This window comes from Oncorhynchus gorbuscha, unplaced genomic scaffold, assembly GCF_021184085.1.
Source record: "Oncorhynchus gorbuscha isolate QuinsamMale2020 ecotype Even-year unplaced genomic scaffold, OgorEven_v1.0 Un_scaffold_1248, whole genome shotgun sequence".
In the NCBI taxonomy this organism is placed as follows: domain Eukaryota; kingdom Metazoa; phylum Chordata; class Actinopteri; order Salmoniformes; family Salmonidae; genus Oncorhynchus; species Oncorhynchus gorbuscha.
In genome coordinates this window covers 33,269-48,101 of record NW_025746080.1, presented here as the reverse complement: position 1 = coordinate 48,101, position 14,833 = coordinate 33,269, and the positions used below count along the sequence as shown (strand labels likewise).

General features: G+C 45.1%; 1 pseudogene; it reads left to right on the top strand.

The window, feature by feature from the left end:
• The window catches only part of LOC124021902, a 110,014-nt pseudogene extending 97,185 nt beyond the window's left edge, over window positions 1-12,829 (top strand).
• Window positions 12,830-14,833: the final 2,004 nt, after the last annotated feature.

Below are 14,833 nucleotides of genomic sequence, written 5' to 3'. Positions count from 1 at the left end.
TGGTCTATAGTAGTGTACTATATAGGGAATAGGGCCCTGGTCTATAGTAGTGTACTATATAGGGAATAGGGCCCTGGTCTATAGTAGTGTACTATATAGGGAATAGGGCCCTGGTCTAAAGTAGTGTACTATATAGGGAATAGGGCCCTGGTCTATAGTAGTGTACTATATAGGGAATAGGGCCCTGGTCTATAGTAGTGTACTATATAGGGAATAGGGCTCTGGTCTAAAGTAGTGCACTATATAGGGAATAGGGCCCTGGTCTATAGTAGTGTACTATATAGGGAATAGGGCTCTGGTCTAAAGTAGTGCACTATATAGGGAATAGGGCCCTGGTCTATAGTAGTGTACTATATAGGGAATAGGGCTCTGGTCTAAAGTAGTGCACTATATAGGGAATAGGGCCCTGGTCTATAGTAGTGCATTATATAGGGAATAGGGCTCTGGTCTAAAGTAGTACACTATATAGGGAATAGGGCTCTGGTCTAAAGTAGTACACTATATAGGGAATATGGCTCTGGTCTAAAGTAGTGTACTATATAGGGAATAGGGCTCTGGTCTATAGTAGTGTATTATATAGGGAATAGGGCTCTGGTCTAAAGTAGTGTACTATATAGGGAATAGGGCTCTGGTCTATAGTAGTGCATTATATAGGGAATAGGGCTCTGGTCTAAAGTAGTACACTATATAGGGAATAGGGCTCTGGTCTAAAGTAGTACACTATATAGGGAATAGGGCTCTGGTCTAAAGTAGTGTACTATATAGGGAATAGGGCTCTGGTCTATAGTAGTGTACTATATAGGGAATAGGGCTCTGGTCTAAAGTAGTGTACTATATAGGGAATAGGGCTCTGGTCTATAGTAGTGTACTATATAGGGAATAGGGCTCTGGTCTAAAGTAGTGTACTATATAGGGAATAGGACTCTGGTCTATAGTAGTGTACTATATAGGGAATAGGGCCCTGGTCTAAAGTAGTACACTATATTGGGAATAGGGCCCTGGTCTATAGTAGTGTACTATATAGGGAATAGGGCTCTGGTCTAAAGTAGTACACTATATAGGGAATAGGGCTCTGGTCTAAAGTAGTGTACTATATAGGGAATAGGGCCCTGGTCTATAGTAGTGTACTATATAGGGAATAGGGCTCTGGTCTAAAGTAGTACACTATATAGGGAATAGGGCTCTGGTCTATAGTAGTGTACTATATAGGGAATAGGGCCCTGGTCTATAGTAGTGTACTATATAGGGAATAGGGCCCTGGTCTATAGTAGTGTACTATATAGGGAATAGGGCCCTGGTCTAAAGTAGTGTACTATATAGGGAATAGGGCTCTGGTCTAAAGTAGTACACTATATAGGGAATAGGGCTCTGGTCTATAGTAGTGTACTATATAGGGAATAGGGCCCTGGTCTATAGTAGTGTACTATATAGGGAATAGGGCCCTGGTCTATAGTAGTGTACTATATAGGGAATAGGGCCCTGGTCTAAAGTAGTGTACTATATAGGGAATAGGGCTCTGGTCTATAGTAGTGTACTATATAGGGAATAGGGCCCTGGTCTATAGTAGTGTACTATATAGGGAATAGGGCTCTGGTCTAAAGTAGTGCACTATATAGGGAATAGGGCCCTGGTCTATAGTAGTGTACTATATAGGGAATAGGGCTCTGGTCTAAAGTAGTGCACTATATAGGGAATAGGGCCCTGGTCTATAGTAGTGTACTATATAGGGAATAGGGCTCTGGTCTAAAGTAGTGCACTATATAGGGAATAGGGCCCTGGTCTATAGTAGTGTACTATATAGGGAATAGGGCCCTGGTCTATAGTAGTGTACTATATAGGGAATAGGGCTCTGGTCTATAGTAGTGTACTATATAGGGAACAGGGCTCTGGTCTATAGTAGTGTACTATATAGGGAATAGGGCTCTGGTCTATAGTAGTGTACTATATAGGGAATAGGGCTCTGGTCTATAGTAGTGTACTATATAGGGAATAGGGCCCTGGTCTATAGTAGTACACTATATAGGGAATAGGGCTCTGGTCTAAAGTAGTGTACTATATAGGGAATAGGGCTCTGGTCTAAAGTAGTACACTATATAGGGAATAGGGCTCTGGTCTAAAGTAGTACACTATATAGGGAATAGGGCTCTGGTCTAAAGTAGTACACTATATAGGGAATAGGGCTCTGGTCTAAAGTAGTACACTATATAGGGAATAGGGCTCTGGTCTAAAGTAGTACACTATATAGGGAACAGGTTGACGTGTTGTGTTGTCACACAGGTAGTGAGCTGCAGAGTGGATCCAGTGTTGCCCCCGACAACGACGTGTTGATCCAGCTGGCTAAGACCTACTCCTACACCCACAGCCAGATGCACAAGGGAGACCACTGTTACGACTCCAAGGACTTTATGGAAGGCATCACCAATGGCTACTACTGGTACCCTCTACCAGGTCAGTCAGTAAAACCAACGGCTACTACTGGTACCCTCTACCAGGTCAGTCAGTAAAACCAACGGCTACTACTGGTACCCTCTACCAGGTCAGTCAGTAAAACCAACGGCTACTACTGGTACCCTCTACCAGGTCAGTCAGTAAAACCAACGGCTACTACTGGTACCCTCTACCAGGTCAGTCAGTAAAACCAACGGCTACTACTGGTACCCTCTACCAGGTCAGTCAGTAAAACCAACGGCTACTACTGGTACCCTCTACCAGGTCAGTCGGTAAATCTATCAGTTTACAGATCTGGGGTAATAGTTAAGGGTGTTGGGTTGATAGTCGCTAGCCCCCCCCCTCCCCCCGCCAGGTTCAAAGTTCAAACCACGGGATAAATTCGCTACAGTACTAATACTAGAGGTCACGTGTACGTACAGTCGTGTTGTGAAAATGAATGTTTGTGTCATTCTCAAAACTTTTGACCACGCCTGTACATACATGACCTTTCGCTGGGTCAACTTGTCCGTGTTGTCATCAACCCCGGAGATATTGGGTTAAGATTTAGCAGAGTTGCTAAGACATCCGATCATTGATGTCTATGGGAGATTTATGTAAATGTTCCGGAGTGTTCCGCATCATCTCAGTGTAGAATACATATAGAACTGCACATGTACGTTCAGTCATTATGTCCCTTCATCCTATAGAAACTGGTCTAATAGACTACAGTGACTGGTGCAGTGACGAGCACCATTATGGCTCCAGTCTGGCTCAGTTTCATGTTTTTCTATCCGTTTCCTAGGATACTGGTCTAATAGACGACAGTGACTGGTGCAGTGACGAGCACCATTATGGCTCTAGTCTGGCTCAGTTTCATGTTTTTCTATCCGTTTCCTAGGATACTGGTCTAATAGACTACACTGACGAGCACCATTATGGCTCCAGTCTGGCTCAGTTTCATGTTTTTCTATCCGTTTCCTAGGATACTGGTCTAATAGACTACAGTGACTGGTGCAGTGACGAGCACCATTATGGCTCTAGTCTGGCTCAGTTTCATGTTTTTCTATCCGTTTCCTAGGATACTGGTCTAATAGACTACAGTGACTGGTGCAGGGACGAGCACCATTATGGCTCCAGTCTGGCTCAGTTTCATGTTTTTCTATCCGTTTCCTAGGATACTGGTCTAATAGACTACAGTGATGAGCACCATTATGGCTCCAGTCTGGCTCAGTTTCATGTTTTTCTATCCGTTTCCTAGGATACTGGTCTAATAGACTACACTGACGAGCACCATTATGGCTCTAGTCTGGCTCAGTTTCATGTTTTTCTATCTGTTTCCTAGGATACTGGTCTAATAGACTACACTGACGAGCACATTTACATTTACATTTAAGTCATTTAGCAGACGCTCTTATCCAGAGCGACTTACAAATTGGTGCATTCACCTTATGACATCCAGTGGGACAGTCACTTAACAATAGTGCATCTAAAACTTAGGGGGGGTGGGGTGAGAGGGATTACTTAACCTATCCTAGGTATTCCTTAAAGAGGTGGGGTTTCAGGTGTCTCCGGAAGGTGGTGATTGACTCCGCTGTCCTGGCGTCGTGAGGGAGTTTGTTCCACCATTGGGGGGCCAGGGCAGCGAACAGTTTTGACTGGGCTGAGCGGGAGCTGTACTTCCTCAGTGGTAGGGAGGCGAGCAGGCCAGAGGTTGGCTCTAGTCTGGCTCAGTTTCATGTTTTTCTATCCGTTTCCTAGGATACTGGTCTAATAGACTACACTGACGAGCACCATTATGGCTCTAGTCTGGCTCAGTTTCATGTTTTTCTATCTGTTTCCTAGGATACTGGTCTAATAGACTACACTGACGAGCACCATTATGGCTCTAGTCTGGCTCAGTTTCATGTTTTTCTATCCGTTTCCTAGGATACTGGTCTAATAGACTACAGTGACTGGTGCAGTGATGAGCACCATTATGGCTCCAGTCTGGCTCAGTTTCATGTTTTTCTAGGATACTGGTCTAATAGACTACACTGACGAGCACCATTATGGCTCTAGTCTGGCTCAGTTTCATGTTTTTCTATCTGTTTCCTAGGATACTGGTCTAATAGACTACACTGACGAGCACCATTATGGCTCTAGTCTGGCTCAGTTTCATGTTTTTCTATCCGTTTCCTAGGATACTGGTCTAATAGACTACACTGACGAGCACCATTATGGCTCTAGTCTGGCTCAGTTTCATGTTTTTCTATCTGTTTCCTAGGATACTGGTCTAATAGACTACACTGACGAGCACCATTATGGCTCTAGTCTGGCTCAGTTTCATGTTTTTCTATCCGTTTCCTAGGATACTGGTCTAATAGACTACACTGACGAGCACCATTATGGCTCTAGTCTGGCTCAGTTTCATGTTTTTCTATCCGTTTCCTAGGATACTGGTCTAATAGACTACACTGACGAGCACCATTATGGCTCCAGTCTGGCTCAGTTTCATGTTTTTCTATCCGTTTCCTAGGAGGGATGCAGGACTATAACTACGTGTGGGGCCAGTGTCTAGAGATCACCTTGGAGCTGTCCTGTTGTAAATACCCTCCAGAGAGTGATCTGCCTGGGCTCTGGGACGCCAACCGGGCCGCTCTGCTGGCATACATGCAACAGGTCCATCTGGGTCAGTACCACTCTGTCTGTCGTGGGTCAGTACCATACTGTCTATCGTGGGTTAGTACCATACTGTCTATCATGGGTTAGTACCATACTGTCTATCGTGGGTTAGTACCATACTGTCTGTCGTGGGTTAGTACCATGCTGTCTATCGTGGGTTAGTACCACGCTGTCTATCGTGGTTTAGTACCATGCTGTCTGTCGTGGGTTAGTACCATGCTGTCTGTCGTGGGTTAGTACCATACTGTCTATCGTGGGTCAGTACCACGCTGTCTATCGTGGTTTAGTACCATGCTGTCTGTCGTGGGTTAGTACCATGCTGTCTGTCGTGGGTCAGTACCACACTGTCTGTCATAAATACAATCAAATCAATCAATACTTCTGTACAGTGTTTCACTACCAAGTGGTGGCTTGATCATGTCAATGGTAGAATGATTCATTTAGGTAAGAATCGGTAAGGTTAAACGATTCATTCAAGATATGTGGATATTGAATGTAAGCATAAGATAATTCTGTAAAAAAAAAAAATCCCAATGTTATGTCACATGCTGAAAAGCCCCCAGGGACTAAAATAGATCTACAGATCAGATCTCACAACAATGGTCTACCCTGGGACGACTCCTGGTCCGGGTCAGTCATCACGGTCTACCCTGGGATGACTCCTGGTCCAGGTCAGTCATCATGGTCTACCCTGGGATGACTCCTGGTCCGGGTCAGTCATCACGGTCTACCCTGGGATGACTCCTGGTCCAGGTCAGTCATCACAGTCTACCCTGGGATGACTCCTGGTCCGGGTCAGTCATCACAGTCTACCCTGGGACGACTCCTGGTCCGGGTCAGTCATCACAGTCTACCCTGGGATGACTCCTGGTCCGGGTCAGTCATCACAGTCTACCCTGGGACGACTCCTGGTCCGGGTCAGTCATCACAGTCTACCCTGGGACGACTCCTGGTCCAGGTCAGTCATCACGGTCTACCCTGGGATGACTCCTGGTCCAGGTCAGTCATCACAGTCTACCCTGGGATGACTCCTGGTCCAGGTCAGTCATCACGGTCTACCCTGGGATGACTCCTGGTCCAGGTCAGTCATCACGGTCTACCCTGGGATGACTCCTGGTCCAGGTCAGTCATCACGGTCTACCCTGGGATGACTCCTGGTCCAGGTCAGTCATCACGGTCTACCCTGGGATGACTCCTGGTCCAGGTCAGTCATCACGGTCTACCCTGGGATGACTCCTGGTCCAGGTCAGTCATCACGGTCTACCCTGGGATGACTCCTGGTCCGGGTCAGTCATCACGGTCTTCTACCCTGGGACGACTCCTGGTCCAGGTCAGTCATCACAGTCTACCCTGGGACGACTCCTGGTCCAGGTCAGTCATCACGGTCTACCCTGGGATGACTCCTGGTCCAGGTCAGTCATCACGGTCTACCCTGGGACGACTCCTAGTCCAGGTCAGTCATCACGGTCTACCCTGGGACGACTCCTAGTCCAGGTCAGTCATCACGGTCTACCCTGGGACGACTCCTAGTCCGGGTCAGTCATCACGGTCTACCCTGGGACGACTCCTAGTCCAGGTCAGTCGTCACGGTGTAAAGTAGTGCACTATATAGGGAATAGGGTGCCATTTGGGATGGGGAGAGTCCGGGAGAGTCCGTGTGATGCTTGGTGCCTCAACTGACATCACAACAATCACCACTATAATGTGACCCTGGCTAAAAGATCATATTAATTAACCAACAGAAGCTCCCCCTGTAGTCCAGTCAAAAGCTTTTCTAAAATAGTCTGACTGTTCTCCTGTGTTGTGTCGAGGTAAACGCAGAATGGTCTGACTGTTCTCCTGTGTTGTGTCGAGGTAAACGCAGAATGGTCTGACTGTTCTCCTGTGTTGTGTCGAGGTAAACACAGAATAGTCTGACTGTTCTCCTGTGTTGTGTCGAGGTAAACGCAGAATAGGGTGACGAAAGCTTCATTCATTCCAGTAAAGTTAAGAAGGGGGAAACTCCGCCCCTTTCTGAATAGTTAATGGAGTATCGTCTAACTAACAGCCGGACAATTGGAGTAGCAGCGCTTAAATCTCCCTGGATTGATTACGTTCATTTTACTCCTGTGAATCTTTCATGGTCTTTGCTTGTGTCTGTCGTTTTTTTAATGTTTACAAATTAGATGCGCTGAAATGAAAGCAACTTCCTGAAAATGAACACTGGGATGACAGTGATATTATGTCTGTTTAGATAGATGTGATCTAGAGCCAAGCCTGTTGATCTTTAATCTGAGGCTATCCTGCTAGTGACGCAACATGTTGAATTATGCAACAGAACTTGACAACAGTAATGAATGAGGCTGCCTAGACAGAGCAGGTAGGTCTAGACAGAGCTAGTGGTTGCAGGCCAGTTCCACCTACGTTAATTTAGTAATATATGCAAATTGCCTCGTGTGTTTATGCAAATGAGGCATATATACTTTTATTTTATTTTAACACATATTGTTTTAAATACCAGATACCATTACAAAATGTGCATATGAGTGAATTCTAAGAAAATAAAAGTGAAATTTGACAAATTGAGTACCAAAATACCAGGTGTTTATTTGTCTGTTCCAGTAAAATGTTTTATGTGGTATAATCCAGTCGATACCTGATGGAGTTTTGGAGGAATTGCATCCGTTGTTCAACTGTTTCATTTATTAAAATGTTTTTTTTTTAAACCTTTTTAACAATTTGGATGACCGTTGCTAAATTGAGAACCAATTGGCTTGGCTGGTGTTGATTGTCTTTCTCTCCTTCCGTCCCGCTGTGTGTGTGTCTCTAGGTGTGAAAGGGCAGGTGTTGGACGCGGAGGGAAACCCATCGCAGAATGCTCTGGTGGAGGTGGAGGGGAGACAGAACCTCTGTCCCTTCAGAACCGACCGCCATGGAGAATACTACAGACTGCTGCTGCCAGGCAACTACACCTTTAGGGTGAGACAGCACCCTCTGGTGGTAGTACTGATAGTTTAGGTTTATTCAACTACTGCTGCTGCCAGGCAACTACACCTTTAGGGTGAGACAGCACCCTCTGGTGGTAGTACTGATAGTTTAGGTTTATTCAACTACTGCTGCTGCCAGGCAACTACACCTTTAGGGTGAGACAGCACCCTCTGGTGGTAGTACTGATAGTTTAGGTTTATTCAACTACTGCTGCTGCCAGGCAACTACACCTTTAGGGTGAGACAGCACCCTCTGGTGGTAGTACTGATAGTTTAGGTTTATTCAACTACTGCTGCTGCCAGGCAACTACACCTTTAGGGTGAGACAGCACCCTCTGGTGGTAGTACTGATAGTTTAGGTTTATTCAACTACTGCTGCTGCCAGGCAACTACACCTTTAGGGTGAGACAGCACCCTCTGGTGGTAGTACTGATAGTTTAGGTTTATTCAACTACTGCTGCTGTCTCAAATGGCACCCTATTCCCTATGTAGTGCACTACTTTTGACCAGAGCCCTATTCCCTATATAGTACACTACTTTTGACCAGAGCCCTATTCCACTATATAGCAAATAGGGTGCCATTTGGGACCGGTCTGTATATCTGGGTGGTAGTTATTTATTTGGACGGTGAAGCTAAAATGTTTAATTTGGCTCTATTACTCCCAGCATTTTGGATTTGAGATTTAAAAAATGTTTCATATGAGGCGAATGTACAAAATGTCACCTTTTTTATTTGAGGGTATTTTCATACATGTTTGTTTTAACGTTTAGAAAAGAAAGCACTTTTTATTAGGGTCCGATTTCAAAATCTGTGATGCGAAGACCGCTGAATCTAGACAATAAAACGGAATTCAACACTATTCAAAAATATATATGGAATATAGTAGGAAATCAACTAAAATGTATTAATTTGTCCAAGTTTATAATAAGACGAGAACAGAATGCGTCAGTGACTCGTATTTCTTTCAAGTTTCTGAACCGGCATCGAGAATCCCCCCGGTCTGCGTGTGTTCCCGGCTACCACTCGGTGTAGCTGTTAGCGATGATGCTAATAAAACGACAACAGTCTTCTGGTAGATGGAAAGGCTTTCACAGAAAAACCTTCTCAATTAAAATGTTAACTACAAAGTAGCCTATTGCGTTTCCTGGCAGAATTAGATCATGATTATTTGATTCAGTGCGGTGGGTGTTAGAGTTGCGTCAATTCGAATCTGGTATCAGGATAAATATAACAATGAGTCACCGATTGTATACTATGTATTTTTTATTAGCTAAGCAATAAATGGTAATTGCAATTTTCGTATATACGGGCTCTCTGTCCCACCTCGCAGGGCAGAACAGAGAACTGACAGGACGTATGTAAAACAGTATTCTTTATACTGTGATAGACAGTTCCAACCCGTCTGTTGGCCTATCACAGTAGAGACTGGGCGTGGTTTAAACTTGCTCAGCCTATTGCAGGCGTTCAGACGGGTCCCCGCCTCTTGGCGCTTCTGTTGATAGATGTAAATGTTGCTTGTGAAGAACATCCAGGCTCTCATGCTCCATACCGTTGTCTCGCACCTGGCTCCTGTTATCTAACAAAAGACCGCTTGTTCTCGCAACACCCTGCTCTGAATGTGCCCCCCTCCCAACTCATTGAACAGTTCCAGTCTTCATGCTACTCTGTATTTTTCCATCATGAGAAAATCCCATGGCCCTGAAACTATTAACAATGTTTCAAGTCAGCTATGTTGCATAACACATACATACATCCACACAAGCCAACAGCAGATAATATTCAATCATATATATGGTAATGGCTATAATGGCTATCCAACACTAAAATCGGCTAACAGCAACACTAACAGTAGCCTCGGCTAACAGCAACAGTGTGTTTCAGCTAACAGCAACAGTGTTTGGCTAACAGTAGCCTAGGCTAACAGCAACAGTGTTTGGGCTAACAGTAGCCTAGGCTAACAGCAGCAGTGTTTGTCTAACAGTAGCCTCGGCTAACAGTAACAGTGTTTAGGCTAACAGTAGCCTAGGCTAACAGCAACAGTGTTTGGGCTAACAGTAGCCTAGGCTAACAGCAGCAGTGTTTGGGCTAACAGTAGCCTAGGCTAACAGCAGCAGTGTTTGGGCTAACAGTAGCCTAGGCTAACAGCAGCAGTGTTTGGCTACCAGTAGCCTAGGCTAACAGCAGCAGTGTTTGGGCTAACAGTAGCCTAGGCTAACAGCAGCAGTGTTTGGCTAACAGTAGCCTAGGCTAACAGCAGCAGTGTTTGGGCTAACAGTAGCCTAGGCTAACAGCAGCAGTGTTTGGGCTAACAGTAGCCTAGGCTAACAGCAGCAGTGTTTGGGCTAACAGTAGCCTAGGCTAACAGCAGCAGTGTTTGGGCTAACAGTAGCCTAGGCTAACAGCAGCAGTGTTTGGCTAACAGTAGCCTAGGCTAACAGCAGATAATATTCAATCACATATATGGTAACGGGCTATAGTGCAAAACACAGAAACCTCATATGGGTCATTTGTTTAGCCAACTCTACCATCACACGTGTGCTAGAAAAACACCATTAAACAGCAGCCTCGTTGGGGTGCACAGGGGAATTAAAGGGGAACGATACCCCAAAACTTAACATTTCCTAAACATTTCCCAGACCTCAAAAGTGGTCTCCTGATGTGGTTGCAGCATTGTTGTGGTTTTAGAAAATCCAATTTATGTTTTAAAAATAAAAATAATGGATTTTATAGGGCTCCGCTTTGTTTCCTTTGAAGGTCTCATAAGCATTTGGACAAATGTACCTCCTATGTGTATTAAAGTAGTCAAAAGTGGAGTATTTGGTCCCATATTCCTAGCAAGCAATGACTTCATCAAACTTGTGACTCTACAAACTTGTTGGATGCATGTTTGGTGTTTGACCCCCCCCCCCTCCCTAAAACAACACTGAGATTAGACTGGGACCGGTAGGAATTATTTAACTGCTCTCAAATCAACCAAAGAGGGTGGAGGGTCAACTGTCTCTAAGTGGCATGGAGAGGACATGGAGCTTTGGTCAAACTAGTGCACTATATAGGGATTAGGGTGCCGTTTGGGATACAGTCTAGAGTGAGACAATCCTATGGGCTCTAAATCCAAAAGTAGTGCACTCTAAATAGGGATTAGGGTGCTGTTTAGGACAGTCTAGAGTGAGACAATCCTATGGGCTCTAAGTCCAAAAGTAGTGCACTCTAAATAAGGATTAGGGTGCTGTTTTGGACACGGACTCAATGAGTGTTTCTCAGTGTTTTTATTTTGAGCCGGCTCATACAAAGCCACGTGGGTGGTCCTCCCGGGTGGTGTGGTGCAGTAGCACGTATGAGCTCCCACAGTCTCCAGTAAACATCTGATCAACGGACAGATAACAACCGTTCCTCCGACAGACGGCTCAGAGAAAGCACCAGAACATTTAACAACAACAGAGACATTTAACAACAACAGAGATATTTAACAACAACAGAGATAATTAACAACAACAAGAGATATTTAACAACAACAGAGATAATTAACAACAACAAGAGATATTTAACAACAACAGAGATATTGTGAAACCATGAGAACATTTTTTTTTAACCTTTAATTATATTCATCCCATCTGTTCAGACGGAATAGACACTTGATCTACAGTACAATACTGTATCTTTGATTCATACCCAGCTGTATACTAACTAAAGATACAGTATTGTACTGTAGATTGATTCATACCCAGCTGTATACTAACTAATCTACAGTACAATATTGTATCTTTAGTTAGTATACAACTGGGTATGAATCAATCTACAGTACAATACTATATATTTAGTTAGTATACAGCTGGGTATGAATCAATCTACAGTACAATACTGTATCTTTAGTTAGTATACAGCTGGGTATGAATCAATCTACAGTACAATACTGTATCTTTAGTTAGTATACAGCTGGTTATGAATCAATCTACAGTACAATACTGTATCTTTAGTTAGTATACAGCTGGGTATGAATCAATCTACAGTACAATACTGTATCTTTAGTTAATATACAGCTGGTTATGAATCAATCTACAGTACAATACTGTATCTTGAGTTACTATACAGCTGGGTATGAATCAATCTACAGTACAATACTGTATCTTTAGTTAGTATACAGCTGGGTATGAATCAATCTACAGTACAATACTGTATCTTTAGTTAGTATACAACTGGGTATGAATCAATCTACAGTACAATACTGTATATTTTGTGGGTATACAACTGGGTATGAATGAATCAATCAATCGTATCAAATCAATCAATGTGATTGACATATTTGCCTGTGTGTGAAGTTGACTCAACATTGTAATAATTGATCAATACATGAACTAATCGATCGATGTGATCGACAGGTGACGTTCCCGGGCCACCAGGTGTTGACGGAGACGTTGACAGTCCCGTACGGTCCCGACTCATTCTCGGCCCTCATCCACAACTTCCAGCTGCAGAGGTCCGCAGCCGCCACCCCTGGTCCCAGCCGCCCCACCCAGTCCTGCACCCCACCCCAGGTCTGGAGGCCCCTGGGTGGCCACTCTCCCAGCCTGGGCCCCTCGGGCGGCACCATCCTCCTGGTTCTCCTGGTTCTCCGGGATACCATGTTACTGTGACCGAGAGACGGGCCACGTCCCAAATGGCACCTTATTTCCTGTGTAGTGGAGGACTCTGGTCGAAAGTAGTGCACTATATAGGGCATAGGGCTCTGGTCTAAAGTAGTGCACTATATAGGGAATAGGGCTCTGGTCTATAGTAGTGCACTATATAGGGCATAGGGCTCTGGTCTATAGTAGTGCACTATATAGGGAATAGGGCTCTGGTCTATAGTAGTGCACTATATAGGGCATAGGATTCCATTTGGGACGTATCCATGGAGACGGACAGACAGACTGACTGAGATGGGATCTCCCAGTCCAGAGACATTCTCTTTTTTTTTCTCAGTATTTTTGTACAAACAAAGAAAATCCTATATATATTTTCTTGTAACACTTTGCATTGCTCTACCTTGCACAAACACGTGAGCCATTTTGTGTTTTAAAAAATTGTATGTTTTGTATTGATGCTTTTTAGTTTTTTTTAAATATTGTGCTGAAAGAAAGCAATTACTGCCAGCCAGCAATCTGCCAGCCAGCAATCTGCCAGCCAGCAATCTGCCAGCCAGCAATCTGCCAGCCAGCAATCTGCCATGCCAAGCTAAGAAGAAGAGACTAAAGTCAAGGGGTAAGGGAGGGAGGGGTGTTGAGGGCAGGGGGTAAGGAAGGGAGGGAGGGAGGGAGGTTGTTGAGGACAGGGGGTAAGGGAGGGAGGGGTGTTGAGGACAGGGGGTAAGGGAGGGAGGGGTGTTGAGGACAGGGGTAAGGGAGGGGTGTTGTTGAGGACAGGGGGTAAGGGAGGGAGGTTGTTGAAGACAGGGGGTATTGGAGGGGTGTTGTTGAGGACAGGGGGTAAGAGAAGGGTGTTGTTGAGGACAGGGGGTAATGGAGGGGTGTTGTTGAGGACAGGGGGTAAGGGAGGGAGGTTGTTGAGGACAGGGGGTAAGGGAAGGAAGGTTGTTGAGGACAGGGGGTAAGGGAAGGAAGGTTGTTGAGGACAGGGGGTAAGGGAGGGAGGGGTGTTGAGAAGGACAAGGGGTAAGGGAGGGAGGGAGGGGTGTTGAGAAGGACAGGGGGTAAGGGAGGGAGGGAGGGGTGTTGAGAAGGACAAGGGGTAAGGGAGGGAGGGAGGGGTGTTGAGAAGGTCTAGAAGTGCCTCTAAGATCCTACCAGTCCACCTGCAAACACCTGGAATCACACCTCTACCTACAAACATGACAAAACTTTTAGACAGAGACGACCTGCCTGAGCTCACTGCACAGACAGAGACGACCTGCCTGAGTTCACTGCACAGCACAGAGACGACCTGCCTGAGCTCACTGCACAGCACAGCAGAGACGACCTGCCTGAGCTCACTGCACAGACAGCAGAGACGACCTGCCTGAGCTCACTGCACAGCACAGAGATGACCTGCCTGAGCTCACTGCACAGACAGCAGAGAACACACTGCACAGACAGCAGAGAACACTATATTCCTAGGTAAAAAAAACAACAACATAAATTGAAACATATCCTCTCTGCAGACCGTATCACAATACCTGTACTGGTGGACTGTATCACAATACCTGTACTAGTGGACTGTATCACAATACCTGTACTAGTGGACTGTATCACAATACCTGTACTGGTGGACTGGAGACGATCACAATACCTGTACTGGTGGACTGTATCACAATACCTGTACTAGTGGACTGTATCACAATACCTGTACTGGTGGACCGTATCACAATACCTGTACTGGTGGACTGTATCACAATACCTGTACTAGTGGACTGTATCACAATACCTGTACTGGTGGACTGTATCACAATACCTGTACTGGTGGACTGGAGACGATCACAATACCTGTACTGGTGGACTGTATCACAATACCTGTACTGGTGGACTGTATCACAATACCTGTACTGGTGGACTGTATCACAATACCTGTACTGGTGGACTGTATCACAATACCTGTACTGGTGGACTGTATCACAATACCTGTACTAGTGGACTGTATCACAATACCTGTACTGGTGGACTGTATCACAATACCTGTACTGGTGGACTGTATCACAATACCTGTACTAGTGGACTGTATCACAATACCTGTACTAGTGGACTGGAGACGATCACAATACCTGTACTGGTGGACTGTATCACAATACCTGTACTGGTGGACTGGA